Raw genomic sequence first — 24,503 nt, forward strand, 5'->3', positions numbered from 1 at the left:
TCATACAGGGTGGAGACACACTGGAACAGGTTGCCCCAGGAGGTTGCAGATGCCCCATCCAGCCTGGTCTAGGGGTTGGTAACCCTGCACATAGTAGGGGGGCTGAAACTCAATCATTGTGGTCCTTGTGAACCAACACCACCCTGTGATAAACAAGGCCTCGTCTCTTAAACATGACTTCTCTGAGGTCTAACCCCAGGGTCAATGGATGGGCGGGGTTGCTCTGTGAAAGCTTGCAGGTAGGACATCCTCTTCTGCTTGGAGGTGATTTTCAGAGAACCTCCCAGGAACACTCGGCTGCTCTTTGACCCACGTACGTGCTTCGTGAGTGGACTCTGAGATTACTGTCAGAAACACATGCCCACAGAGTAGAACTACACAGCTGCTCTTCCTTCAGAAACAGTTTCAAAGAGCTGTTTACAGGAAGAGCAGAAAAGAAAACTGTATGGGGAGAGATCATCTTCTCTTAACAGGGAAAGGGCACCTGCAGCTCCTGGGTGCATGTCTCTTAGGCAGAGGGTGATAGTGATGCCACTTCCCTTCATTTTCTCTACCAGTGTTGTGAGAAGCATTTGGGTCTCCCTCACCCCCGGGGACTCCAGCATCTCCACGGTCCACACTGCGGTTTTCCCCTGAGAAAGGAGGTACCAGACCCCAGCATTTAATGAGGGTGAAGCTTTGGATGAGCTCTCCTTGCAGTGCAGGCAATTCTAAGGTCTCTGTCCCAAGCGGATCCCCTCGTCCTTGAACAGGTTGGAGCTGTGCTTCGCACTCTTCCTACACTCTGCCTATTTGTAGCACTTCTTCCCTGACTGCCATCTGCTGCAGGTGAGGAGCTGTGGGCTCTCCACAAAGCTCTCCCCTCCCCCACTCCCAGCCCCCATAGATGTTCTGGTACCTCAAGAGGTTTGAACTGCGGCCCCGACTCTTCGTGAAAGCAGCAGAAGGAATGTGTTTCTGATGCATCTCCCCCCAACCTGCGCGTTGCAGGTGGCTTTGCCCCATCATGCTCTGAACTTACCTTTGCACCTCCACTCAACAACCTGAACGCGGCTGAACTAACGCAGTACAGGAACAGGACCTACTTTGGCTCCAACCCCCGAGAATGGGCCTAAGACCCAGAAAGGAGATACAGACCCTCCAAAGAACAAGAGAACTCAAATATGCTTGGTCAGGGGACAAAACAGGGAGTGGCTCATCCCAGTGAGACCAAATGAAAACACAAGCATCTCCTGTGAGCACCAGAACAGGCACAACACACGTACCACCACCACCTGGGCCCACAAAGTAGCTACCACGTATCTCCAGCTGGGACACAGCTCTCCTGTTAGTGCTCTTCTGTTCAACAGAAGGCAAGACCAAAGGGAGAAGAATTCAGGGGATTTTGTAGCTGAATGGATGCACTGACAGTAGGTGAGATTGGATTTGCAGCTCTGTACAACCAGAGCACTTGCACAATGTTTCAACTGCTCCCTGTGACAGACTGAGATTAGGGTTTATGACCGAGTGGCACCTGATGACAGTGGAGATGGTGATTGGTCAGTCAGCTATACCCCCATGGCTGTCCCACGTGTGGCAGGGACATTCCCCAGGAAAAGAACGTGGAGCTGTGTGGAGAGCCTACAAGTTCTCCACGGACTGTGAATGCCCAGGGTGGACAGTGACTGGAGCCCCATAAAATGAGAGATCAGCCAAGAAGGTGTCACCCCTAGGCTGGCTATTTCTCCTCTGTGTACCCTTCAACAGTATGTGAGATACTGCTGCTCCTAACAGCACTGCTTTATCTCTGCTCCCTTCTCACACCACTCTCTCCCCCCACGGGGCAGTGCCCCTCTGCTCCCTTCTCACCCCACTACCACCCTGGGCAGTGTCCATGCCTCATCCCCTACTCCCCCACATCCCGGCAGTGTCACTGAGGCAGGGCCTCACCAGGGCCCAGGCCCCTGCATGCAGCTTTCTCAGCTGCTCTTCCCAATGCTCTCTCACTGCCCGCCTGCTCGTGGCCAAGCCCAGTGTTGCAGTGAGGTGACCTCACAAGCAGCAGCCCAGCCCTGCTGGCTATGCAGCTGCCTCCCTGCCTGAGCTGTCCTCTGTGTCACAGGAGTCGTGCCACATTCCATGACATCCCACTGTGTGCTGCTTGCCCCCGGGCAGTCCCGGTCCTGGAGGAGGAATGGCCTCCCAGCCACCTCCCCGCCATGTCACCTGGGCCTCCCTCTGCCTCTCCCCTCTCCCAGCTCTCAGCACAGCTAGGTGAGACCTCCACTACTGCAGATGACATCGCAGGAACAGTCCTGGGCAGGGAGGGTTCTCATGTTCTGGGCCTCCTGCAAGACAGAAAAGATTATTGGTTCCATGTAATGTTACCTGAAAAAAATGGGACACATTCCGTCAGCTGAAGTGATTGAGCACTTGTAATAAACCCACGTTTCCCCCCCACGACAACAAAATACTTTTTTCAGTCGCTGTTTTAATACCACAAGAAAAAAACCTTGATATGGTACCTGCATTACAAGTATTCCGCCTCTCTTACACAGTGCACTTCGTCCCCCTACTCCCTCAGGTGTTTCCAGTAGACCTGATGTCAGAAGTCAAACTTCCAACAACTATCTACATGTGTTGTAATTTCACCCCAGGGGTAACTAAGCACCCTGAAGTTGTTTGCTCACTCCCCCTCCTCAGACAACCTGCCCTCCCTCCGCATATCTTCCCTCCCTTTACTCTTTGGTCGTTCAGCTATCTCTCACCTCCCCAATTGCTTTTTGGAACCTCCCATTGTTCAGGCTTCCTTTCCCTTGTCTCTCCCCTCATCTCTCCTGCCAACTCTAATTGTGTCTCTATTTATATCATTTTGTACCTGTGTGTAAACACTTCTTGTACAGTTATCCTCCATGGGAAACAAACTTCAGTGGAGGCAGCTTGCATTTGGCAGACAGTTTAGGACTACATTCTCTCATCATTGTAAATCTTACATGTTCTGCTTTGTTACTTCTACAGAAGATTAAAGGAAAAAAAACCTTCCATGCCTGTGTGCAGGGACTTCCCTGAGGAAAGCACGTGGGAGTCTGTGCAAAGGAGCTGGCACATTCAGCTGCAGATTCCAGTGGAGAAGCCTGCTGAAAGGAAAGGTGTTGGAAGTCCCCGGTGCCTGACAAACAAAATGGTGGAGAAGGGGCAGTGAGGAGGAAGGCAGGCTGTACAGCCAGCCGTCCTCAGCAGACAACCTGAAAAAGCATAGCACCCCGTAAGCTTCAAACACTTCTTCAGTTAACAGAAAATAAAAAACAAGTCTTAGGGATGAAAAAGTCATTTTAAGGAACATGTTCTCTGAAAATTTCCTCTTCTACAACTTTGTAACCTCCCTAATCAAGAATACAGATCTTGAAGAAGACTTGAGGGAAATGGCTTGTTAGGCCTTTGCCACTGTAATTAGTCCTGCTGTGTATTCAGTGTGGAGTCCAAGGATTGGAGGTGCTGAGAGGATACTGATGGAACCGCATGAGGAAAGTAAAGTTGAAAGGAAACACTGAAGCATCTTGGAGTACTAATTGGCCCTGATGGAGCCATTAGCAAAGCCTCCCTGTAGACTCCTTAAAGCAGACAATGGGAGGCTGTGATTTCACATAGGCAAAGACCCTGTGTGGATGACTCTGATCTGGAGCGAAGCCCATGGTTTGTTTGATGAAACCAAAAGGCCCAGCCACAGATCCAGTCCCCTGCATGTGAAGCTCTTTGGACACTCAGGACACTTAAAGGGTCTCCTCTGTGGGTGAGCTGGTGGCATTTCGGTACAGGACTGTACTTGAAGCTCTTCCCACGCTGATGACCCTTACAGGGTCCCTCTCCTGTCCTGATGCTGGTGGTAGGTGAGGTAGGAATTGCTTTTGAAGCTCCTTGGACATTAAGGCCACCTGATGGATCTCTCTCCTGTGTGCGTGCACTGGTGGCACTGTAATTCATAACCGCATCTGAAGCCCTTCCCACACTCAGAACTTAAAGGACCTCTCCCTCGTATGGATGTGCTCATCGTAGGTGAGACTGGATTTCCATTTGAAGCTTTCTGTACAGTTAGAGCACTTGTACAGTCTTCTCACTGACTGCGTGCGCCGGCAGCTAAAGAGCCTAGAGTTCATTTTATGGTTTCCCCCACACTTACCCCTTGGGTTCTGCCTTCTCTTCTGGCACGCTTCCTTGCTCCTCAGGGTCTTCAAGAGGCTTTTGGCCTGTGCTGCAGACCAAGGGGTTCCCCTCTCTCTTCTGGATGGTTTCCCTGTGGCTTCCTGAAGTGCTTCCCTTGCTCCCGACCCCTTTGGGCACCCCTTCTGATTCTCCCCACTGAGGCACCATTCCACTTTCTTCCAGCCACACCCATCTCCTGCAGCCTCTCCTTCGTATTTGTGATCCCATATCCTGCTGGATGACAGGAAACCCAGAAGTAACACAGCAGATCTGAACTACTACTCAAAGATGGCTTTTGCCCACCCAACTTCTTCCTCTCCCCCACCACCTCACCTGGGCTGAGGTCTCCTGCCGTGTCCTTCAGGCTGTGCACATCTGGGATCGAGGGGCCTTCCTCTCCTTCAAGCACAGAGATCACCATGGGTTTGGGGGCTGAAAGCGGAGGTCGAATAACAAAAACAGTGAAGATGAAACACTCTGTTATTCTGGCACAGCTCCTTCTCCAACTACTCCGCTACATATCCCTCCCTCATTCTGAAACCACAATTAGGGCCTGAATGACTCTGGAGCAGCACATATTGGCTTCCTTCAGATCCCAGCATGACCTTTACAGCTCCAAGAATTACGCAAGGACAATTCCTTTAACACTCCCACTAAGGGTTTTTGCTTAATTTTCTTCTTCTTCCAAAGTGCTCAATGCACAAGGTTTCAAAAGACTTACGAGAATGGAATGCAGAAGAGTAAAAAGGTAACCAGGGAGTCACCCAGTTGCGGGAGCTGGTGGCACCCTGTAACGCAGCAACAAGGGCAGCTCACAGGAGCTGCTCTAACCCCTTCTGGCTGCCAGCAGTGACTCCGGGTCTTCTCTCACAGTGCCGAGCACACAACTCCCCCTTCTGAAATAGACATCTACCTGTTCCTTCCGTGTTGCTGCTGTGATAATCCATATATAACTGCCTTGTGATTACCCTACCACCTGATTGCAGAGGCTCATTCTGTACAGCCAAAGGTGCCCTAATTAGGAGGAAAGGGAGCAAAGTTCTCACCCAGTGAGGCCACAGACCCATATGTCTCCACCGTCACATCCTGGTAGAGTGTTTGCTGCGCAGCATCCAGCAGTGCTCCCTCTTCCCTGCTGCAATACATGGCCACCTCTGCAAAGCTCAGGCTCCTGCAAGGAAAGAGGCTCCTGGTACTGCCAAGGCCCAGGGAAGCAGTTGTCAGAGGAGAGAAACTCAAGTACTACCAGCTTCTCCGGCCCCAGCACGCACTGCTAGCTGAGGGCACCTCACCCTCCCTGTATTCACATTCCTTGCCCCTCAGTCTCTCCTTCCTACTCCCCCATGCCCCTACCTGAGATAAGTGCTCCACAGCCATTTCCTGCTCTCATGGAGGCTGAGATGATCACAGGTAACAGGCAGAAGTTGAATGAGTCTGGGGAGATGAGAGAGAAGGCAGGGAATGTGTGAAGGAACGCAGCGCTGCCTGTCCAAGCCCAGCCCTCCGCCCCCCACCTGCAGGCCACATTGCCTCGGGGTAAAACCCATCTGGGACTCACACCAGCAGCACTGGTCCTAACAGGCTTCTTTCCCAGCACACACTCCACTGTAGCAGTGTGCTCCCCCCTCCCCCCTCCCTTCTTCCTCCCAACCTCCTCCTTCCGCCTGGCCTTGCGCACAAAGACAGTGAGCAACAGTGCTCACCCCAGTGGTTAAAACAGATCAACAACCACAAATCTGTTTCAGACTGGAAGGCTGACAGTACTGAAAGTAGATACCTGGATCAACAGCTGAGGGCCAATTAAGCATGAGCCTCAACACAAAATACAGCAATGAATCAACTGTCTTACTCCAAAAACAGCAAGAAGCACTAACATCTCAAGTACTCCTGTACAGCAGCAGGCTGCATGACCACCTCTGCCATTGAGCACGGATTTCTCTCGAGGTTATACCACCACCAAGACCCCTTACATGTTGATGTCAAGACTTGCTGATACAGGTACTCCATAAGTGACTAACAGTTTTGGTTTGAGCTTTAGACTTGCTGCCTCCCTGTGGGCCAATGAGACATCACTGGATCCTCGGTGGTGACTATCCCCACTCTGTAAATCGTATGGTAGAACTTCTCTTTACTATTGCCAACTTGCCCATCTTCCCCCCATCCCTTAGTTGCTTAGAACTTGTAATAAATCAGTCCGCTAACACTGGATTTGCTGTCTTTGTCTTCCTCCGGGTATACATATAAATACAGATAGACACACACGTAACCATCTCTCCTATTTGGAACAAGACACTGTCACATGTTCCTAGTTTGCTTAAGGGACCAAGTCAGAAAGTTGGCCGGCAAAACACAGAAACACTGTGAGGGCAACTGTTCCGGTGCTCAAATCAAACTGCTCCTGATGTTGTCTACATTGATAAAGGCTCACACTCCTTCTAGGAGGAGCCAATCATTTAGCCACACAGGATAGCCTGGAGCTGGGTCACAACATACCAAACAATATCCGTCAGCTGTACAAGTAGATACTTCGAAGCTGTATGAATTGACATAACTATACATGAGGAAGTACAGTAATTATAATTCAGCATAACAGAGTTGGTACACAGACTAACACAGGTACACATACCGAACAACAAAACCCACAAGGACACTCTTGCTCTGCCCTTCCATTTGATGAGCACAAAGCACCAGAGAACTCCAAACAGAGGTTTGTGCAACTTCTGTCAAAATCTACACCTCAGAGGGACTTTGAGTAGAACTCTCCAAAAACTGGTAACTCAAAGGCACCACAGAGCGAGCATTAAAAGCAAATGGCGCTGCAACCTGGAATTTATCACAAGAAAGCGTGGCATAAAATTGAAGTCCTGCCCACTCTTTCTTGTCATCTTTGAGGCCAAACAAAAAGTTCACCTTTCTGTTTCGTATAACATGGAAATTCACGTTGCTTGGGATGTGTCAGTCACTCAGAGCTATTCCACCCGCTGCGCACAGCGGTGGACACGGAAGTCCATCGCGTTTGAATAGCTACGTAGTGGAATTCCAAGGTCACAGCCTGAACCAATGGGTGGGCTACGCGAGTATGCGGGTGCCTGGAGCGGCGGGTGGTCTGGAGCCACCCCTTCTGTCCCGCAAGACTTCCCGTGCAGTCTGAGTCTGCGCGGGTGACCCTTTTGCCCCCGCCCTTCTCTCCGGCTGCGCGATGGTACGAACGGGGGAGGGTCACATTCCTCAGCTCGTCCCTTTCTCCCAGCTGTTACCGGGAGGGGGAGGGGGAGTTGATCCTTTTTTCGATATCTTCTCCTATTGTGCCTCTTTCTCAAATGAAGGCTCCGTCGTTGCCTCCGCTTGTTCTACAAGCTACAAATCTGGGAATCCGTCCTGTTAGTGAGGAATCAGAACCATCACAGAATCAGTCTATACTGATAGAACCATCACAGAACCTGAAACAAGGGCACCATTTCGTCCCCCAGTCCAGCCCCTGTAAGCCCCCGCCTCCCCCACCCCCCCTTCCGCCCCCCCCTTCCCCCTTCCACTCCCACCCGCCCCTTCCCCCTTCCACTCCCACCCCCCCCGCTTCCCCCCCCCCCAGAAAGCGCCGTCCCAGCACCTTGCCGTCAAGTCGAAGAGACGGCCGCTCTGCCGGTCCCGAACTGGGACCCGGGGAAAACAACCCTCCTGCACGGCGAGGTGAGGCCGCAGGCCCGAGTCCCCGACCGCGGCCCCGGGCCGCTTCCCCGCCCCGCCGCACTCCGATCGCTGCCCACGCGGCCGCAGCGCACGGAGCGCGGTTCCTCGGGGCGGAGCGGGAAGCGGCAGTCGGCGGGGCCCCCCGGAGCTGCCCCAGCGCCGAGCAACGGGGCCCGGAGCCGGGTTCTGCCCGTCGGCATTATCAAAGTGCATGCGTAAGCTTAACCTGTGGTGAGCATACAGCGTGCAACCCGAAAGTGAAACCAGAACTGAGATTTCACCCGTAACATCCAGCAGCAAAACACCCTAAGTGGGGCTCCGGTTGTAGGTGCTGTGGTGCCTCAGTGCCCAGGGATGCCTTTGTCTTCATCTTCACTTTCTTCCTTCAAGGATCGAATGAGCAACTCGCATTCTTGGAGGTAAAGTCCAAGTTCTAATTCCTGCCTCACCTCCTGATCATCAGGTGGACTGCTGAGGCTCGAGGTGAGTAAGAACTCAGGGGAGCTAAGGATTCCATTCCATGTAAGAAAACTGTGCTCACCGGTAAAAGTTCTGTGCAGCAGCAAGCTGTGTTGCTAACTGCTAGAAATAGTAGGCAACTGTAAGCTGTGCTGCTTGCTAGGACGTTTACGTCCTTCTGCCACTCAGCTTGTAACCAGAGCCCTGAGGTCTGTCCGCAACCTGCCAAGGATGCCAAAGTGGGACAAACAGTGGCTCATGGCAATCCCAAAGCCCTGTAAACCCATGAGGGTGTGCACAGCTGTGCGTGAGTGTCTGGAACAGAAACATGTGGGAGAGCTGGGAGGAATGCAGTGGGGAAGTAACTGCTTCCACACCAACGATGAAACAGCAACTGTGACAGAGCAACAAAAATCCACCGCTTTGTATACACATTGTCCCAGGGTTAGGAACTGTTGAACTACTGCAAAGACCTCTGCTAGGCCTCAAACGATCCCAGACATTCAAAATCCTTGACCTTAGGTGATCTGTTCCAGTCACCAGGTGGAATACTACCTGTTGGATTTTGCTAACTGAACAAATGACACTAAGCAGAACCAAACAGCATAAATCTCATTAAGCTAAACGCTCTTACTTCTCCCTCAACAGCTCAGGAGCAACCCGTATTGAAAAGTCTGCATCCAAAAGGATGGCCGCTCTTGCCTCTGGTTCTAAAAACTGTACGTAATGACTCAGCTCTCACTAGAGCCATAGTGCTGCATCCAGTTTCCCTGCTGGTGGAAGCTCCAGTAGAACCTTCTCATCCCCAGAGAAGCACATGAGAGAAGTCCTAGCTGTCCTAGGAACTCCTTGCTGTAATGAACTGCATCCCCAAAGCCTCCCGCATGCAAGCACCTCTGCAGCACTGAAGCGGTGAATGATGGCATCAGAAGGCAATATGGAGAACGCAGTGGCCAGTTTCGTGTGGGACACACCTGAGCAACTGGGAGCTGATGCTCCACCAAAACTCAAGATGGAACTCAGCAAGATCCAGCCCACAGGGGGTACAAGCACAGCACGACGGAGCTGTCACTAGCAGCACTTGTCAGCCTGCTGTACAGCTATTACGGGCAGCCCTGCTACGTGGAGGGAACAGCAGACATGCAGTGGTGTTGGTGCATCAGGCTCATGACCTCCTAGGTAAGCTGTACAAGGGTGAGGTGGGGGAGATGAGGTCCAAGCATGGGCTACGCACCACTGAGCAACCAAGCTCATCCTTGCCTTCTCTCCAGGGGGCAATGTTCGGTGAGTAGAGCAGTGCCTTCCTGTTCCAAGAAGTCTAGATGGCTGGGACTGTGAAGGAGCTCCAAGGAGGCTTTCCAAGTTCTAAGGAGCACACCATTTTGCAGAGCACCCAAGAGAGAACATGGGAGCGCTACAAACTGATGGCAAAGTGGGACATCACAGCCAACTGCTGCCTGTGTAAGGAGCTGACGAGAAACAATCCCTCCCTCTCCATCTGATAGGCAGGTAAGAACGTACTCCCATGGTCTTCCCAGCTGGGAAGTCCAGACAGGCCAAGCCTTGAGAAAGGGAGCACCACAGGCACACCCACATAGCTTTGTCCTTATGACAGACAGAAGATGTTCCTATGGCAGCTAGTGCTCAACAAGTGCGCCCATCAGTGGGGTAGGACAGGCTGCCCTGGAAAGTGGTGGAGTCTCAGTCCCCCAAGGTTCTCAAGAAGCATGTAGATGTGCCACTGAGGGGCATGCTTTAGTGGGTGTGGTGATAATGGGTCAGTGGTTGTCCTGGATGATCTTTGAGTCCTGAAATCATAAAACCCTTACAGTTGGAAGAGACTTTTCGATGTCGTCCAGTCCACCTCCCCTGCAGTGAACAGGATCATCTACAGCTGGATCAAGTTGACCCGGGCCTGATCTTAGAGATCTTCTATGTTACAGACTCTGTGATTGGTACAACTCTAAGACTCACGCTCCCCTCTGTGTCTCTCCAGAGGTAGTTCTTTAACACTACATTTCCCCACCCCACCAATCTGTCCTCTCTCCAGCAAGTAAGTGGAGCTACATAGACGTAAAGGGTGGATGGTAAAGCCAGATGAGCTCCACCCTGTCAACCGTTTGCTGAACTGCATCACCATCCCAAAGTCCCCTCCTGTCCCATTCTGCACAAGAGGGACAAAGATCCAGACAGCCCTTGGCCTCTGTTTCCCCTCCTCCAGCTCTGTGTGATGACATCCTTGTGGTGCAGGGTGACACTCAAAGGCCACAAGTGCCTTCCCTTCAGGCATGACCTCCTCCAGTCTGTTTTCTTTCTGTTTCATCTGCTTTGCTCTGCCCCAGGCAGCCTTGCCCAAGACCTCAAGTCTGCCAGCTCACCCTACCCTCCTTCCTTCCACTACTGAGCTGTTCAGGCTAAGCCAAGCACTTCTGACAGAAGTGCTGTCACAGCTGATAAACCGGAAGTACAGAGGATGTGGAAGCCAAGTGATGGGTGAAGTAGATGACCACCTAGAGATCTGCCTGGATCAATTAAAATTCCAGGCACTCCTAGTGCATCAGTTGTCCAAGGCTCTGGACAGTTGTTGGCCCTTCAGTCCCTCTGCACAAATGTTGCCAGGACAATGACAGAAATGGAAACAGAGGGAGTAGGGGAAGAGCTCAGTGCAGCTCTTGGGACTTGAGGAAGGTGGGTGCTCACTTTGTGCTACGTTATAGCTTCATCCAGGGGCATGGAGTGGGTAGGAAAGCTGACTTAGTTTGCAACACCTCTACATTCAAAACACAAGCACTTGGCCCTGAAGTGCAGCAGCAGCAGCACTCAGTCACCAACTACATGGCATACCTCTGGCCAGAGGTAATGCGCTGCGCTCCACTGCTCTTTACAGAGTGGTTTTCAGGTCACTATCACCCGAATCCATCCCTGGTGTTCCCTCAGGGATTCAGGGCCAGGATCACTCCTGTGAGGAAAGCATAAGAGCACTGAGTTGTAGAGAGATTCCCGACTCCCTTCCCTGAGGGTCTTCAAAAGCCAGCAGCACACAGGCCTGGGAAACCTGCTCTGATGGTCCTGCGGGAGAGTTCAGAACCAGATCATACAACCTTACAGCCATTCAGTTGGGAAAAGACCAGGTACAATTGTTAACCTACACAAACATAGAATCACAGAACCATACCCTCACAGAACTGGAGAATTAACGGAGTCATTCAGATTTGTAAACAGCTGTAAGACTCATTCCAGCATCACGTAACACAAGTCCACCACTAAACTGTCCCCACACACCTCATCTACATACCTCTTACACCCCTCCAGGCATGACGACTTCATTAAGCAAAACTCCCCCCACCACTGACCCCTAACCATGTCTGCTTCTGTGCTGCTCGGTCAGCAGGATGAGGCAGAAGTTTAGCTAGCAATTCCTGGGCACAAAGGACACAAGGGAGATGGATAGGTGAGTACCTGGGGCCTGGGAGTGCTGCCCCATGCCCTGCAGTGAACAAGTAACCCCTAGAAGGCAGGGTGATCCCCCATACCTGCATGCAGCCTGCTAGCCCACTTCCCTCCTGCATTCTGCAGTACTCCTTCCCCTTGGGCCAGTTTCTTCCCCTGTGCTGAGATGGAGTTCAAGTTGTGGGTGACAGTGGCCACCATCACTGAGTACAAGCACTCCTCCTGGGACTGCCACTTAACCATCAGGGATCCCCTCTAGGCAGATGGAGGCCAGACCACCTTCCAGCATCCATGCTGGGCTGAGGGCTGTTGAAACCACTCACCTCCTGCGTTTCCAGTGTCTCATAGGTACCATGAGTGGGTAGCTGACACATCCCCAGTTAAAGTCCCTCTGACAAGCTCTGATCATTCACAGAGCATGTCTAGCACTTCTGCGATGCTTATTCAGCCTTAGGTCAATGAAAACCTGCTCCTGGAGATGCCTAATGCTGTAAGGCCATTCTTTGCTGTGCAGAAGGACCCCAGCTTCTCCCCCCATGGGCATCATTTTCCTTTCTGCCTCATTCCTCTTCATCCTTGTGCACTCCCTCCTGCTCTCCCACACCATCAGGGCTGCAGGTACCACCCTTCGCCTTGACCTCATTCCCAACAACCACAGACCAAAAAAGGTGAGCGTGACTGATTCCCCGTGTCGTGATTCCCACAATGGTCACATTCGTGCAGTCAAGGGACAAACGCTTCCTTAAAGAGCTTGGGTTTAAGTAGTGCAAGCAGTGCCATTGGCAAAGAGGCTCCCATGGGTAACCTTCGGACCCTCCTCCCCCAATCTTCCTGTAGCTCTTCTTGCTTTGTCTCCCATCAGAATTACTCCTCATGAGATGGTTTTGCAGGCAGCGGACATCTCAGGTCCTGCCAGCAGGATACATACATTCACCTCCATATTGTCCTAACTTGGACCTAGCGGAGTGGAATAACCCCCATAACATACCACTACACCAATGATCCCCTATTGCCATCTCACCAGAAGCATTAGGAAAGGCAGTAGACTCATTGATTACTACCTACAAGAGAAGGGTGAGCTATAAAGCCTCAGAAGGAACAAGCACCAGGCTTGTCACAGTGAAAGCCCTGCCTGTAGCTTGCTCAGGAAAGCCCAAATACTACACAGTGCAATACAGACAGTTCAGGTGTTCTGCATCCCTACTGCACCAAGGCAGGTGCAAGAACTTCCGGGTCCACGCAATACTGGCATTACTCTTACACCTGCATACCACAGCTGCTGTGGCCTTTCACCAACTCACAAAGGCCAAAAACATGGCTGGAGGAATGAAACAACGTCTTCCAGCAAGACAGAACTACCTTCTCAACAGGCCCAGGTGCTGGGTACACTCAAACCCACCCTTCCAGCTGAACTAGAAACACACGTAACTGAGAATGGGTTTGGCTAGGGCCTGTGGCTGAGGCAGAACTCCATTTAAACCCAGTTGTGTTCTGGTCTCAGTTCTGACACGGAGCAGAAGAGAAGCGTAGCATGAAAAAGTTATCTGGCTGCCTACTCTGCATTAAAGGTGGTAGTGCCAATAACCCACACCGCTGAAGTCTCACTTAAGGCAATTTCTCCAATTCAGAAGCAGGTAAAACATCTGACCCACCTCCCTAAGGCACGGTACACCAAACAGACAGCAGCATGATGGATCACCTACTTCAGCCAGTGCTGCAGTTTGTCTTTATCACCCTTGGAAGAAGAGCTTTGGAAGAACCTAGGCATGGTCTCATTCGTGCAAGAATCCAGAGCTGAAGTTCACTCCCAGCCCTGTGCATCAGCCAGTGTCCCCCCTTGCCATCCCATAGAATTCACCAACAGGTCCACATGGGTCCAACCACACTCCACATTCCTACAGGACAATCAGGGATACCCACATTGTTACAATAGGCCTAAGTTGTAGTGACTTAACAGGCCTGACGGTGGCTCGATACACTTGACCATTTGCTGTCTAGAGGGCACTGTCAGACACACACACACAAAGGTCCTCCTGTTGCCTCAAAAGTCTCACAGTGGTTGTGAGCTCCTTGAACCACAGAGGTAAGGAGCCCCGGTGCAGTGGGACCCACTGCTGGCCTCAGACTTCATCAAGCCTTTATGTCAAAGGGGTCATGTGCAAAAGCAATCTAAGATAAAACCTCATGAAAAAGCTGCACATGAACCTTTAACTGCTTAGCAAGGATCAGTATTGGCAAGGTATCTCAACATCAAGGTGTGAGGGCTCTTTCTCCAGGTGTGAACTCGAGAGACAGCCGCACTCAAGGGAAATCCTGTCAATGAACCTGCTGTCGTGCAGGAGAGCTCGAGGGGCAGTTGGGCTGTCCGGCATCTTTGAGGTAGGATGAGTGCCAGATTTTGTCTGAGTGCACTCATAGTTGCCCCCTAGCTGTTACGTCTGACAGCAGTTCTTTTGACCCCCCCAGGCCAAGATGCGTTTGTGACCATTAATCTGCTTTCACTAGAACACCATCAATACTGTTGCTCACAGTCTTTGTGGGCTAGGCCTAATGTTCAAGGCCAGGACAAAGGAGGACATTCAAAGGAAGAAAGCAAGTGTGGAGAGCATGCTGGCTGTGCTGGGAAGAAAATCTAGTAAGACCAGTGTTCCCAGTCAGAGTGCCAGGTGGCTTTTACCCCCAGGCAATGCCCTGAAAAGGACTAGGGAGGGCTGGACTTGGACAGAAACAGCTACACCCCCTCACACCTCCCCTGCCCTTTCTTGCCTCAGCACGCTCCCATGAGTCTTCTGCCTTTCACCAGCGATCATCTGATCCAGACCTACAGGAAGGCTTCCACTCACAAATAGACGAACTACACTAACTTGTAACAGCAGATTGAGTAAAAGAGTCACATACCTGATGTCTAGTCCTGGTTTTCATACCTGTAATCCAACCACAGCAAACACAGGGAAGGAAAGCACAACCACACTTACACAAAAGTCAGATGTATACTTGCAATACAAACATCAAAGAAACAGACCACCACCCTACTGTCCAGATGTGTTAAAACACTCTTTAAGACACACAACTGCCCAAAAGAGCCTTCACTGTAAACAGTAACCACATACTCTTCAGGACACAAAATAATCCATAGCAGGATGATTTCACATGACCTCCAGGAGAGCAACAAATGACCACTGTACATCCATCGCACGTAGGGGCATGGGGATGCAGGCAGAAGCAGCCATGGGGTGAGGGATGTGAACACACAGGGAAAGAGGGTTGCCAGTATTCACATGCTGGGATAGAGAAGCCACTGGCACCAGAGTTCACCTTCCCCATGAGCTCCTTCCCTGGGCTTCAAGTGATCCCAGCAAATAGCTTCTTGCAGGATGTGGCCGTGCATTTCAGCAGGGAGAAGTGGGTGCTGCTGGGCCCTGCGCAATTTGCATTCAATGCCAAGTACAGGGTCAGGATGACTTCCCTCGTCCTGCTCATCACACCGTTCCTGATCCAAGCCAGGATGCCACTGGCCTTCTCGGCCACACTGCTGGCTCATATTTGGCCCACAGTCAACCAGTACACCACAGTCCCCTTCCATGAGACAGCTTTCCAGCCACTCCTCCCCCAAGCCTGTTGTGACCAAAATGCAGGACCCAACACTTGACCCTATTTCTTCCTCTCCAGCAGATCAACACTTCCCCATTGGAGTCACCTGCAAACTTACTGAGGGTGCACTCAACCCCCTCAAGATTGTTCATGAATACATTAAATAGAAGCAGCCCCAAGGACTGAGTCCTGGTGCACACTGCTCATGAGCAGCCACCAACCGACTTTAACTCCATTGCCAACTCTTTGGGCCCAGCCAGCCACCATTTCACCCAGCAGAATATACACCCATCCAAACTGTGGTCAACCAGCTTCTCCACGAGAGTGTTGTGGGGGGACAGTGCCAAAAGCTTTCCTGAAGTCCCAGTAGACCCCATCACCAGCCTTACCTTTGTCCACTAAGCGGGTCACCTTGTCAAAGAACAAAATCAGGTTTGTCAGACAGGATCTACCATTCATAAACCCGTGCTGACTGAGCCTGATCCCCTGGTTGACCTTTAATTGATCCCTTATGACTCCCAAGATCATCTGTCCCATGATCTTCCCTGGCAACAAAGCCAGACTGACAGCTCTGTATAAATTAGGCCTGGATCACCTTTCCAGACCTTCTTGAAGATGAGCATCCCATTTCCCGCCTTCCAGTCCACTGGGACATTCCTTCTTAGCCAGGACTGTTGTAGGATGATGGAGAGCAGCTTGGCAGCCACATCCACCAACTCCCTCAGCACTCCAGGGTACAGTCCATCTGGTCCCATGGACTTGTGAGCGACCAGCTTTCAGAGCATGTCCAAAACCATCTCATCACGGTTTATGCGTAGATTATTCTGTTCCCCACCCCTATCTACCAGTTCAAGGGGCTGTGTGCCCAGGGAGTAACTAATCTTACTATTAAAGACTGGGGCAAAGAAGGCATTAAGTACCTCAGCCTAATGCTTTTGGTCTGACAAATTTGGAGAAAAAGACAAAAGGAGACTTGTTGGTGCCTACTACTGCTGCATCATCGAACAGAGCCTGTTGATGAATGCTTCTTCCTAAAGCTACAAGCAGTGTTACTATCACAGGCTCTTGTCCTGCTGGGTGATTTCAACCACCCTGACATCTGCTGGAATAGTAGCATGGTGAGCTGTAGGCAATCCAGGAGGCTCCTGAAATGCACTGAGGTTAATTTCCTCAGCCAAGTAACAGAGCCCCACCAGGGAGATGCAATGCTGCACCTCTGACTCACCAATGCATGTGGACTTGGTGACATCTGGACTGGAGGCTGCCTGGCCTGTTGTGACTCCACCTGCAATGGTGGAGTTCATATTCCTGAGAAATACAGGACAAAATGTAAAATCAGGATGCTAAATTTTAGAAAAGCCAACCCTGAGCTCTTCAGGGACCTAGTCAACAAGACCCCCTTCAAAAGTGTCCTCAAGGACAAGGAAGTGGAGCAGAGTTGTCAGATCTTTAAGGAAGCTTTTCTTCAGGCACTAGAGCTCTCCATTTCTGGATGAAGGAAGTCAGGAAAGAAAGTCAAGAGACCAGCATGGCTGAACCAGGATATGGTGGTCAAACTGGACAACAGGAAGAAAACAGTAGGCAGTGGGAGCAGGGACAAGTACTCTGGGGGGAACATAGGGATGCTGCTGGGCTGTGTAGGTATGGCGTCAGGAAGGGCAAGGCTCAACTGGAACTGGTCTTGGCAAGAGTGAAAGAAGAATGAGAAAGGCTTCTACGGGTACATAAACTAGGAAAGGAAAGTTCAAGGAGGTTTACCCCTGTTAGTGAGCTCACAGCCACAGTGTGGGTGTGGCGATGGGCCTCCCAGTGTCCCATAGCCCAGGCCCCATGTACAGCTCTCCAGCCTCTGGAGCTCAGGATCCCTGTGCCAGTGGAATTGCAACTGTGACGGGCATGAGTGGGCCAGGAGGAAGCAGGGATGAAGAGGGAACATGGGTTCTGAAGTGGAGTGGCTGAATGCGCTGACCATGCAGCATTTTTCCTGTTCCATAATGAAGCTGAGTGGAATTCCTCAGCAGCATGTCAGAGGGGGTGAGGTTTTTTGGGACATACACCTAAAACAGTCCTAAGCTAGCTTCCTAAAGCCAAGCACTTCAACAGCCAGCCTGAGTTCCTTGTGGACAAGTTCTGCTGGCACAACAAAATGTGGATGCCCTTTTTGTGGTGCAGGTGAGTACAACCTGCAGTGTCATGGCAGGTTTAGATATTGACAAGCATTTATAAGATTCCCTCTCTGCCCTTTTTTTCCCCCAGGATGAACAGTCCCAGGTCTCTCAGCCTTTCCTTGTAAGGGAGCTGCTACCTACACTGATAATCTTGGTGGCCCTCTGCCAGACTCTTGCCAGTGTCTGTCTTGTGCTGAGGAGACCAGAACTGGACACAGAGCTCCCAATGCAGACTGATCAGGGCAGAGTAGAGGGGGAGGATCACCTTTCACAGTCTGCCAGCCACACTCTTTTTAATGCACCCCAGGATACCATTGACTTTCTTGGCTACAAAGGCACACTGCTGGCTTATGGGCAATCTGTTGACCACCAGGTCACCCAGGTCCTTCTCCTCAAAGCTTCTCTCCAGCAGATCAGCACTAACCTGTACTGACAACAATGACCAAGGTGATCAGCCTTATCAAGTAATGAAGCAATGTTATCCATGGACCTCCTTTTTGTTGGTAACATGAATAAGCCCTTCCATTGTCCCCCACGTTACTAGCTAGCTTCAACTTTAACAGAGCTTTGGCAATATAAATTATCTCCCTACCGTGGTAGACAGCATTTCAGTCAGTTTGACTGATCTGGCTCCCAGTGTCTTTCATTTCCACTCGAGAAGGAAAAGGTCTGCTCAGATGAGTCAGACTTCTGTCTCTCTTACTGACTTGCAGCAGTCTGAAATTGCCTGTTCCTGTGCTCTTAAAAGATGGCTTTTAAAAAGTGACCAGCAGTGATGGACTCCAGTGCTTAGGGCAGGTGATGCTGTTCTGGAAATATCCCAGAATTCCTTAAAGAATAATTAATTGGGGTCATAGTCCTGACTGGGTGGCTTATAATAGATCCCCACTTTATTGCCTTGTCCCTTATTCCTTACTCAGAGGCTTTCAACCATATCACTACCAACTGTGAGCTCCATTCAGTCCAGCCCACCACTACATACAGCAACGCCATCCCATCTTATCTGTCCTGCCTATCCATCCTGGAGAGCTCAAAGCCATACAACACACAGAACCCTTCCTACCACACCTCATTTATGCTGATGATGTTGTAGCTCCGGGGCCAAGATAAAGCTTCTAGCTCCTCTTAGTTGCACCTCATGCTGCATGTATTGCTATATAAACATCTGAAACATGCTCCAGGGTTCCCAACTCCAAGTGGAGCAGATCCAAGTATCTTGTTAGCACACAATGCCTCCAACTTCAGATGCCAAGTCAAAAACAGAAAACAAAAAACAACAACAACAACAACAAACATAACAAGCACACAGATGGAGATCTGGATTGCTGTATGTTTGCTGGGGAGCTCTTCATCAGCTCCAGGGTGTATAGAGCTCACATATTACACAGAGCACATAAATTTCTGCTGAGTGCATACAACTGCTGGTTGAACTACCTGAGTGACAAAACCTACCCTGTACACCTTCCTGTGTTAATGCATGTTAGGAAGGGAGATGGGGCTGTGTGCCAAACATGCCTTCACCCTGAAGCATGCAGTGACCTGGAGTCAGACCTTCTTGCACCTTTCCCTGCCCTTCTACAAGGCTTTGTCCTTTCATTTAAGAAAATAGGGTCAGACCCCAGTGAAAACAAAAGCTCCCCCTTCCGTTTCCCCTTTTGCACCCCACAGAAAGGCCATTTGCCACACAAGGAACCTAGTGATCAGGTGTATGAGGAGCAGAGCAAACCTAACTTAACTTTCAAGGCTGGTCTCTTAAACATGACTTCTCTGAGGTCTAACACAAGAGTGAATGGATTGGCTGGGTTGTTCTGTGAAAGCTTGCAGGTAGGACATCCTCTTCTGCTTGCAGGTGATTTTCAGAAAACCTCCAAGAGACACTCAGCTGCTCTTTCGACCCACGTATCTGATTCATCAGTGGACTCTGAAATTACTGTCAGAAACGTATGCACACAGAAAAGAACTATGCAGCTGCTCTTCCTTCAGAAACAGTTTCAAAGAGCTGCTTGCAGGAAGAGCAGAAAAGAAAACTGCACGTGGGGAGAGATCTTCTGTTAACAGGGAAAGGGCACCTGCAGCTCCTGGGTGTATGTCCCTTATGCAGAGGGTGATAGTGATACCATTTCTTTTCCTAACCCTTCCAGTGTTGTGAGAAGCATTTGGGTCTCCCTCACCCTTGGGGACTCCAGCATCTTCCAGGTCTCCACAATGAGGGATTTTTTCATGAGAAAGGAAGTGCCAACCCCTGAAGAAACTCCTCCTACAGGAGAGACACTTGCAGGGCCTACCTCTCATATAGATTAACCAATGTTTGATGAGGGTGGAGCTCTGGATGAGGCTCTGCTTGCAGTGCAGGCATTCCTAAGATCTCTGTCCTGAGTGGATCCTCTGGTGCTTGATTAGGTTGCAGCTGTGGTTGGAGTTCTTCCCACAATCAGAACATTTGTAGTACTTCTTCCCTGACTGCCATCTGTTGCAGGTGAGGAGGTGTGGGCTCTGCACATAGCCCTTCTCACACTTGAGGCATCTGTAAGGCTTCTTGTCATGTGGGCTCATTGGTACAGGTACATGTATGACTTTTCCCCACGCTCAGTACCTCACAAGGTTTGAGCCATGGCCAAAGCCCTTCTCAGAGGCAGCAACGTCTTTCTGATCCACATGCCCACACACCAAGGGTTTCTGGTGGCTGCGCCACATGCTGCTCTAGGCTCTCCTTTGCATGTCCACTCAACACTCCATCTCCAGCAGAAAAAGAATATGCATAATTCCCTTATCAGAGACAAAGGGGGGACTGGATTTACTTTGGCCGCAAACACCAAGAACAGACCTAAGGCCAAGAAGGGAGCTACAGACCACCCAATCCATGGGAAAACTCTCAGGTATGCTGATCAGGAGACAAAAATGGGCTGGCTTAGTATTTCATTGAGGGACATTCACATCTCTGTGTTATATCTGCTCTGACTTGGCTGGGTGACAGAGGTAAAATGCTACTTAGCTGCAATTCTCCTAAAGGTAATGGAGTGGTGAACAGGAGAAGTCAGGCAAGTGCAAGTCGGTTTTCATCAGTGATAACAAGAATAAGGAAGCGAACAAGAGGTGTTGGATCTGTCCTGCAGCCAAGGTCAGGTACCCAAACATGGACGGGGTTTGTATTTCCCTGCTTTCAGCCACACAGGCACCATTCCCTGCTGGGCTCACACAGCTATCTGCCATTTAACACACTGGAACACATCTTCTTTACACTGAGTGGTCTCTACTGGCTGCACCCCATTAAACCATTGTGCCAACTGTCAGAGCAAGGAGTATGCTCTTCAGAGTGTCTTTAAGATGAGTTTGCTATGCAGCCCTTCTTCTGCTCAAGGGATTTGTAAGGTTTGTCACCACACAAAGCTACAGGTGGTGACCAGGATTGGACTCTGGATGAAGCTCTTTCCACATTTGGGGCACTCCAGGCTCTGTCTCCTGTGAGGATGTGTAGGTCGGTAATGAGGCAGGAACTGCTTTTGAAGATTCTTGCAGACTCGGGGCACATCTTTGTTCTTTTGCCTTTGTAGATGTACTTATGGGAGCTGAGCTTAGAACTGCTTGTAAAGGCCTTCCCACACTCAGGGCACTTAAAGAGTCTCTCTCCTGAGTGGATGTGCTGGTGGCAGACAAGGTTGGAACTCACTGTGAAATCTTTCCCGCACACAGGGCACTTAAAGGGTCTCTCTCCTGTGTGGTTGCGCTTGTGGTGGATGAGGTTGGAAGAGCCTGTAAAACTCTTCCCACATTCTGAGCGCTTGGAGGCTCAACCTCCTGTGTGGATACGCTGGTGGATCTTCAACTCCAAACTGCTTTGGAAGCCCTTCCCACACTCAGGGCACTTATATTATCTCTCTCCTGTGTGGACACTCTTGTGACCAATGAGGTCAGAACTGCTTCTGAGGCTTTTTGGACACTCCAGACACTTAAAGGGTCTCTCTCCCGTGCGGAGGCACTGATGCTCAGTGAGTTTGGATCTTCTTTTGAAGCTTTTAACACAATCTCTTCACTGAGTGTACATGCTTGTAGTTAACAGGGCTGGAAATCCTTTTAAGGCTTTTCCCACACTTATCACTTGGGTTCTGCCTTTTCTCTTAGCACATTTCCTTGCTCCTTGTGTCTTCAGACTGCTTTTGACCTGTGCTGGAGTCCAAGGAATTCCTCACTCTCTCTCCCTGGTGGTTTCCCTGTTCCTTCTCAAAGTGCTCTCCTTGTTCCAGGACACTTCTGATTTTTCCCACTGAGGTACACCCAACTGCCTTCCAGCCACACCACACTTATGCAGATCCTCCCTTGTAGAAGGGTGGCTCAGGGAGCAAGAATTTGTGAGCTTGAATGCTATGTGCACAACCCAGGCTGAGACCTTGAAGATGTCAAAGCAGGAAGAAAAACTGAGACTTCAGTTAAGGTAAGGGAGTAGCTAGCCTGGGAAGAGATCAAGACAGTGGAATGTGAAGAACAGTGAAAAAAAGGCCGTGTGATGATTAATGCTGTACCAATAGCTAGTGAGCAAGATGTGTGATTTCTGTGTGCTAACCAATTATAAGTTGCTGTGTGTACCTGTATTTCTGTATAAGTATGAGCTGATTTGGGCAATAAAGTAGCTTTTAGAAGTTTCCACCATTACTTCTGTGAAGACACGTGGATTCATTCAGGCTGCCTTCTTTGACTCCCTTATGTTTGTGATCCCATCACCTGCTGGATTCCAGAGGTAATCGAGAAATAACACATTGTGCCAAAATACTGTCCAGTCAGAGATGACTTTTGCCAGCTCCAACCTGCTCCTGTCTCCCGCCACATCACCTGGGCTGAGGTCTCCAGCCTTGTCCTTTAGGCTATGAACATCTGGGATCCAGGGGTCTTCCCCTTCTTCAAGCATGGAGATCACCACTGGTTTGGGGGCTGGAAGTGGAGGTTAAATAATAGAAACAGTGGACATGATAGCATTCCCATGATTCTGGCACAGCAGCCTGTCCAACAACTCCACTCTGTTTCCATTCCAATTTCTGAAACTGCAGTAGGGGCCCGAATACTACTGGGCCAAAACATACTGGCTTCCTTTGGATCCCAGCGTGACTTTTACATCTCCAAAAATTATGCAGGGACAATTTATTTAACATTCCCCTTGGGCTTTTTGTTCTAATCTTTCCACACTGCTCAGTGCCCAAGGCTTCAAAATGTTTTATGGGAGTTAAACAGAAAAGAGTAAAAAGGTAAATAAATAACCAGGGAGTCATCAGGTTGCTGGAGCTGGTGACACCATGCAATGCAACAACACAAGGGCAGTTTGCAGGAGCTGTTGTAACCCCTCCTGGCTGATGTCTGCTTGCCAGCAGTGACTCTGGGTCTTTTCTCACAGTGCCGAGCACACTAATCCCTTCAAAACTTATCTACTTCAGCACTTGTGTAAGATGCGAGCAGGTAAATGACTTGCCCAGCCTTGTGGTTGACCTGAAGGAGGAGGTGGAGAGGCTGAGGAGCATAAAGGAATGTGAGGGGGAGATTGATTGGTGGTGCCAAACCCTATGGGCCCGAGATCTTGGCAGCCAGCTGAGGCTCCACATGGAGCACATCACCCCATGCTGCCTTGCAAACAGATGACAAAGGAGAACTGGCAGGCAGACAATGTTCCTGCTGCAGTGACCCCTGTCCTCTCCTCCCCCTAGCAACTATGGTGAAGAATCGGGGAGTGTAGGGCAGTGGCAAAAGGTCCCTGCTCAGAGATGCAGGCGCGCCCTCCCACAGATTCCCCTGCCTCCCCAGCTGTCTTTTATGGAACAGGTACAGTACTCTGCAGGGACAACTGGACAGTGGTGGTGATGATGGTTCTCCCCAGTTGGTGGTGCTACCAAAGTCCAGAGCTCACTTAGTATTAAAACCTCATTGTCAAAGAAAAAATGATGGGTCATTGTCATTGGTGACTCTCTGCTGAAGGAAGCAGAAGGGCCAATATGTAGAACAGACCGTCTACGCAGGGTCCTTCTGTTGCCTCCTGGGAGCCCGGGTTAAAGATGTAAGGAAGAAACTTCCTTCCCTAGTTTGGCTCTCAGGTTACTATCCCCTATTGTTGTTTCAGGTAGGCAGTGATGACACAGGAAGAACTTCCCTAAAGACTATGAAAAAGGACTTCAGAGCCTTGGGGCCACAGGTAAAGGGTTCAGGAGCACAAGTTGTGTTCTCTTCTATCCCTCCAGTTATAGGGAATGATGAGGGACTAAATATGATGGGCCAACAGATTAATACCTGTCTCCAAGCCTGGTGTGCCTGGCAGGGGTTTGGGTTTTTTGACCTCTGCTCTGTTTGCATGAGACCAGGCCTGCTGGCAACCGATAGGAGTAGCTTCTCCCACCTGTGGAAAGGGGTCTTAAGACACGAGCTGGGAAGGTTCATTGATAGAGCTTTAAACTAGGTACGAAGGGGGGTGGGGGTGTAACTGGGGTCACTAGAACGGAGCCTGTATGTAACATCCTGGTTCTTGTAGGAGAGGGATGTGCTAGTAAGATCCCACAGTCTTGCGTCTTGGTGAAGGAGGAGGATAACTCACCCTGCTGTAGGAAGAACAGGAGGGTTGGAGTGAGGTTGGTGACTGTGGAAACACATGAGTATGGTCATCAGTGTATTAGGGCTACTGCCACTCCAAAGGAGGCCCAGCTCAGGTGCCTTTATAGCAATGCACACAGCATGGGTAATAAACAGGAGGAGCTGGAGGTCATTGAGCAGTCAGAAAGCTATGATATGGTTGCCATCACAGAAACGTGATGGAATGACTCACACAGCTGGAGTGCTGTGATGGATGGCTACTGACTGTTCAAAAGAGACAGGCAAGACAGGAAAGACAGTGGTGTAGCCCTCTATGTTAAGAAAAAATGTGAATGTATAGAAATTAATGATGGCGATGATAGGGTTGAGAGCTTATGGATCAGAATAAAAGCAAAGACCAATAAGACT

The 24,503-nt window shown here is 50.3% G+C and overlaps 2 long non-coding RNA genes across 5 annotated transcripts; one reads left to right on the plus strand and one right to left on the minus strand.

Moving 5' to 3' along the window:
* Window positions 1-1,303: 1,303 nt before the first annotated feature.
* Window positions 1,304-7,941, minus strand: LOC121106965. The gene is made up of 8 exons (XR_005840223.2): window positions 7,787-7,941; window positions 7,437-7,557; window positions 5,533-5,613; window positions 5,226-5,350; window positions 4,513-4,611; window positions 4,157-4,410; window positions 3,018-3,148; window positions 1,304-2,327 (listed from the first exon to the last, which is right to left on the minus strand). It is a non-coding gene; the product is annotated as an uncharacterized LOC121106965 (long non-coding RNA).
* LOC124417257 lies at window positions 7,767-24,503 on the plus strand. Of its 4 annotated transcripts, none has more exons than XR_006931646.1 (4): window positions 7,767-7,866; window positions 8,257-8,349; window positions 8,974-9,504; window positions 9,597-10,133. It is a non-coding gene; the product is annotated as an uncharacterized LOC124417257 (long non-coding RNA). The 4 variants fall into 4 exon arrangements; XR_006931644.1 differs by lacking the exon at window positions 7,767-7,866 and adding an exon at window positions 23,632-24,503 and having other exon boundaries at window positions 8,138-8,349; window positions 9,597-9,834; XR_006931645.1 differs by lacking the exon at window positions 7,767-7,866 and adding an exon at window positions 10,157-14,677 and having other exon boundaries at window positions 8,138-8,349; window positions 9,597-9,834.

The sequence above is a fragment of the Gallus gallus genome, chromosome 16 (assembly GCF_016699485.2).
Source record: "Gallus gallus isolate bGalGal1 chromosome 16, bGalGal1.mat.broiler.GRCg7b, whole genome shotgun sequence".
Lineage (NCBI taxonomy): Eukaryota > Metazoa > Chordata > Aves > Galliformes > Phasianidae > Gallus > Gallus gallus.